The sequence below is a fragment of the Electrona antarctica genome (genome assembly GCF_951216825.1).
Source record: "Electrona antarctica genome assembly, chromosome: 16".
In the NCBI taxonomy this organism is placed as follows: domain Eukaryota; kingdom Metazoa; phylum Chordata; class Actinopteri; order Myctophiformes; family Myctophidae; genus Electrona; species Electrona antarctica.
In genome coordinates, this window is record NC_136797.1 from 31,888,597 (window position 1) to 31,894,596 (window position 6,000).

Sequence of the window (6,000 nt, forward strand, 5' to 3'; positions counted from 1 at the left end):
GGTAAACGTGATGGAGAGAGGGCACCATCAGCACTGGTGATGGTGCTGTGAGGACATGTTGCAACATGATGTTACGGTATATTGATTGACTGAGATGTGTGTGTAGGTAGGCCTATATATATATATATATATATATATATATATATATTTTTTTTTTTAACTCAGTTTCTTTGGTAGCCTCAACAACTCTACCACGCACGCACGCACGCACGCAGGCTCCGTAGCAGCCCACAGAATTGTTATGAAACACTGCAGCTAGCACATCATTATTCATAGAGCCACCCTACTTTCATCAGCACACACACACACACACACACACACACACACACACACACACACACACACACACACACACACACACACACACACACACACACACACACACACACACACACACACACACACACACACACACACACACACACCTTTACATCCAGTTATATTATACGTGAGGAAATTACAACATGAGCTATGTCTTGACTCAGAGTCAATGCCCCTGAGGCTTCTACTGTAACAAAAGCATAGCTCGTGTGAAACACATGCTCTTACAATGTGTGAATGTATTCCTAAGTATTTGTTCAATATTACAACAATATAATTATGAACAATAATTTCAACTTTAGAAAAAAAGGAAATGCCAATAAGAATAAATATCAGCCATCTGCCAAAGTCAATCTGTGTTTTCTCACTCATTTGTTTTTTACCAGCAGCCTTCGTAGAAGGTGGCTGGTCAGTATTAGCCCTGGAAACTTACGACACCGCTAGTCGACCGGTAGATCTTTCTGCTGAGTGTTGCCAAGTCCGCATAATTACCAGCAGCCTTCGTAGAAGGTGGCTGGTCAGTATTAGCCCTGGAAACTTACGACACCGCTAGTCGACCGGTAGATCTTTCTGCTGAGTGTTGCCAAGTCCGCATATTTCAAAAGCCCACAAAAACACCTTTCAACACACTACTTACACACACTCCAACTCGCTTATAATTCGCGGACCTGGCAACACTGCCTCCCCTCGCGCCATTGGCTCAGACACACACGCACACGCACACACACACACACGCCTGGAAGCCACCGCCCACTGTGATCTCCTCAGGAGAAGAGAAACAGCGGAGGAGGAGGAATTGTCGCCTCACGATTTTGCTTATTCCTTCTCAATCTCTGTATATAAAATATAGCTAACTCATCGAAACTCTTAGTTACATCAATATTGTTCTTCGCCAATAGTTCGCATTGGCCAATTCCATTGCCACGCACATTCACAGCCATTTCCCATCGCGGTGGTTTGACCCAGAGCCAACTCATAGAAGAGTTACGACATTGAGGGGGCAGAAACCGAGTGCTCGAGCGCTGTTCATGCAGACTGAACTGAACAGTTTCGGGAGACAAACACACCAGTTACTTTTGCACCATGCTAATGCCTGCTAAAGCTAATGTTGACAGCCTGTGTGTGTGCGTGCTTGCAGGAGAGAGAGGCAGGGGTCTCGTCTGGGAGTGTGCGCAGCGTGTGTGTGGAGTTTATGCTTTGAGAATTTCTGCCCTCTTCCATGGCATTTGCAAAAAAAAAAGCATTCTCCCATGTTGATAAGAGTATTTTGAAAAGCACTAAAGCAGTGGTTCTGAACCTGTGGTCTGGGGACCACCAGTGATCCTTGAGGGGGTTCCAGGTGGTCCCCAGCTACATGATGGACACTTGGTAACCAAATGAACCCTTAGAGATCTTTAACTCTTGCGAGTACAATTAAACCAAGTGGGTCCATTTGGTTCAATTTCACACACTCAACAGTTGAACAATTGTTAAACATCTGCATTACTTCTACACAATTTGAGAATGTAGCAAAATTAATTTGATCAACATTGGCCTGTTATCTCTCCTAATGGTACCAACATCAATACAGTTCTTTAGTTTGGGTCTGGAAGGCTAAATGTCATCAAATGGTGGTCCGTGGAATAAATAATGGGCCTTGATATGAAAAATCTTGACAACCACTGATTTAAGGTATATTTAGAACGGATAAAAATATGCGATTAATTTGCCATTAACTATGGACAATCATGTGATTAATCGCGATTACATATTTGAATCGATTGACAGCCCTATTATTATATAAGACAGAGGCAACAATTGTGCAAATAGCCAATCCACAAGTTCACAACGACCTTGGACATCTGCTATTTCACAACATTTATCTGTGGAACCATTCTGTTGCTTGTCTGGGTGGGGGGTCCCCAGTTCAAATATGATTACTTTGGCGGGTCACAGCCTGAAAAGGCTCCTAAAATTGCTAGCCTACCACCTTGATATTACCAAAAAAAATGTTTTAACTTGTTGCCTTATCTAACTATTCATTGATTCACTCCCAAAATCCATTTGGCAAAAAAAAGAAATCACACCTGTGTGAAGTGTGGGGCGCTCACTTCGCATTCGCACACCAACTAGCCCAACTCATGTTGGGCTAGTTGGTGACACCAACTAGTCATGTTGGGCTAGTTGGTGTCAAGGTGATGTATGTTTGCTCAGCAGTTGCTGATGTCTGCTCAGGAGGTTTGAGTGTTTACTCAGACCGAAAACAAATGAGAGGGAACATTGCCGCGGACCACCGCACCAACCTCCGCAGGGACCCCCCTTATATTAAACACACATCTATACGGAAGCTGCTGGTTATTATTCATATTGAATCAATTCTTGTTTTGTGTTATGTGTTCATATACATATTAAAATATCTGACCGCTGTGTCCCAAAGTCCGACTGTGTCCCAAAGTCCGTTCCAATATTAAATATTTCACGCTATTTGTATCATTAGACCTATATACAGTAGTAGTCGCATATGACGAACAGTCAAAATAGCCGATCTGCAAACTCACGTTCGGTATTTTTTGAAATATTTTAAATGATTTTTTTATTTTTACTTTTTACATTCCTAAGCCTTTGATGATCGGCGGACTCAAATGACCTGCATTTGAGCTACTGGAGACATTAGCATCTTATACCGTTACCTCATGCAGGCCATCAAATTATAAGCTTATATGAATGCAACAACATTTTTTTCCCATGAATTCAAGCCTGCATGGGGTGTGTAATTGATAGAAAATATGTAAACATGCAAACATAAACATTAAAAGGCAAATCAAAACTAAACTGAAGTTGAAAACGAAAAGTCAAAAGGAAATAAATGTTAAAAACTTCCAACACTGTAATAACCATGCTGAGCATGATGCAGCAAGGGGTAAAACGTTCAGACTGAGCCTGTCATCCATCCCATTGCCTCTCCTGCCTCACTATCTTCCTTTGGGCCTGCATAATGCCTGGAACCCAAAAATAGATTTGTGTCAGGAATCAGGATTAAGAGAGAGGAGAGAGAGTGGTGCTGCTGAAGGATACAGCAGAACCATATCTCTTTATGACTGAAAATGACTGGCTGGTCAAATTAATCTATACTGTAACACCTTCCTGTTTTCATCTATTGCATGCTGTCGGGCAGAAGCCTTTTAACTCCATATTTAAATGTGTTTTTTTGTACATGAATTCCCTATTGATCACACTACAGTGTCATACAAAGCATCAAAAGTAGCAGATCTGCAAGCTGGAAACACGGCACAACACGTTTTGAACTTGTAGATCTGCTACTTTTGCTACTTGCTCGACTCTGACTCGAGTCACTCGACCACCTCCCACACTTGTCTTGACACGGGAGCGGATGGTCATTTACATCATGTTGTAGTCAATGATTTGTATCATCAGACAGGAAAACCCAAGCCAGAATCAGAAGTAACCAAAATAATTCCTGCAATCATAATTTTAGGTAACCTGACTCCGCCAGATGGTGGCAGTAGAGTGTACACAGGTTTGGCAATAAACAACATAGTGCATTTCCCATCAGATAGTTAGTTAGCCATCGATATTAAACCCATGTATTGGGAATAGTCATATACGTATGGATGGCATCAATATTTGTCAGCAACTCTACGTCTGACCTCAAAACTCAAAACCTTAGATCTCTATATATGGAGCTGACCTGTTCCGACAGTCTATATGTTGATCCTTCCCCATCCATCCTTCCTCTTTGATGTCTCCCTTTTGACTGATACCTGTCCATTCAAACTCTAGACGGGCCTGCCCCAAAGTTATTAATTAGTATAGCGGCAACCCGGCAGCGGGCGAAAACTAGAGTTCTCAACAAGCCCGAAAATTAACGCCCGGCCCTACCTGAGTCCATCAAATCCTGTACACTCAAGACACGCTTAATATATGGCCAGTACAGAATTCATTCCATATGTTGATCTGACCCCCAATGCCAAAGCGCCAGCGCTCGCCCAGCAGTCTGCTGTCACCCAGGCGGATGCGTGCTTCTCGCCCTCAGGCGTCTTACTGGCTAAAATATAAATGTGTACTTTCCATAGACTATTTAGCGTCTGTATACGCTTTGTTATCCCATGGAGAAATTCAATTTTATTGGGTAGGCCCTACAATTATGGTCGTGGGGATTGGCCTGGGCCCTTTCCTCTCTAACTACTGTAAAATCTATCAATAAAAGGCAAAAAGCCCCAATAAATATATATATATATATATATATATATATATATATATATATATATACATACACACACACACACACACACACACACACACATACATACATACATACAGTATCTTCATCACGTCATGGGACATATGCTTTGTAGCATGACGGAAAACATACCTGCACGGTCAGCTTCGTGCCAGCATATGACGTCATAACATGTGTCCCAGACTGAATCCAGAGTGACTATCAGTAAGCAAGAAAAACATATGGAAATACAACAAATACATAGAAATGAGTTACACTATTCTGTCAAAGACTGCCATGATGTGCTCAGCCTAGTGTGCATGTACCATCAACACAACACAACAGCTTCAACATCAGCGTTCAATTCCAGAGGCAGAAAACAGTCACATGTTTCACTGCCAGCCAGTCATTGGGTCCCAAACATAGCAGAGCAACAACAAGCCTGTCACATTAGTACATCACCATTCTAGACCTTTTCTGGATCAGGAAAGGACCACCACACGACCACCGGTCAGATGGGTGGTCCGATGGGTGGTCTGTGGATCAGGACCACCACACGACCACCGGTCGGATGGGTGGTCCATGGATCAGGACCACCACACGACCACCACACGACCACCGGTCAGATGGGTGGTCCGTGGATCAGGACCACCGGTCAGATGGGTGGTCCGTGGATCAGGACCACCGGTCAGATGGGTGGTCCGTGGATCAGGACCACCGGTCAGATGGGTGGTCTGTGGATCAGGACCACCGGTCAGATGGGTAGTCTGTGGATCAGGGCCACCACTTGGACACCTGCCCACCGGTCAGATGGGTGGTCCGTGGATCAGGACCACCGGTCAGATGGGTGGTCTGTGGATCAGGGCCACCACTTGGACACCTGCCCACCGGTCAGATGGGTGGTCCGTGGATCAGGGCCACCACACGACCACTGGTCAGATGGGTGGTCCGTGTGCATGTTATTCAGAGCATGCATGGTCATCGTAAATAATGAACAATCAATTTGAGAGCCACTGCATTAGCAATGCGAAAGCAATACAAGCAAAGCAAGAAAGCAAGAAATAAAGACAGACAGACAGACAGACAGACAGAAATAATTCATACCTGGTCCTTGAGCTGTCTTCTTCTTTTTCTTTCATGTAAGGCATCAACATGTCCAACAGTTAGCTCCTTTTTAGCTCCTTTTTAGCTAGCATAGAGCTAGCTCTGCTAAATGTAGTCCTAATGGCATCAACATGTCCAACAGTTAGCTCCCTATTAGCAGAGCTATCTTAGAGCTAGCTCAGAGCTAGCATAGAGCTAGCTTAGAGCTAGCTCACCTGGAGACTCATTCCACTCCATAGAAGCCAAACTTCCAACTCAGTTTGTCATGAAGATAATAATGAATGAACTTCTGTTTCTCCTTCAACTGTCATTCCCTGACATTTACTGAGAAATACACTCCACTCTTCCATGAGGTG

The 6,000-nt window shown here is 43.6% G+C and overlaps 1 protein-coding gene across 3 annotated transcripts in view; it reads right to left on the minus strand.

Annotated features, from left to right (window-relative positions):
* Positions 1-6,000, minus strand: part of znf618 (zinc finger protein 618) — a 74,135-nt gene extending 68,135 nt beyond the window's left edge. For all 3 annotated transcript variants that reach the window (XM_079524429.1, XM_079524430.1, XM_079524426.1), the window contains exon 1: positions 5,645-6,000. The gene's annotated coding sequence lies outside the window, so the exon portion shown is untranslated. The remainder of the gene's footprint in view (positions 1-5,644) is intronic.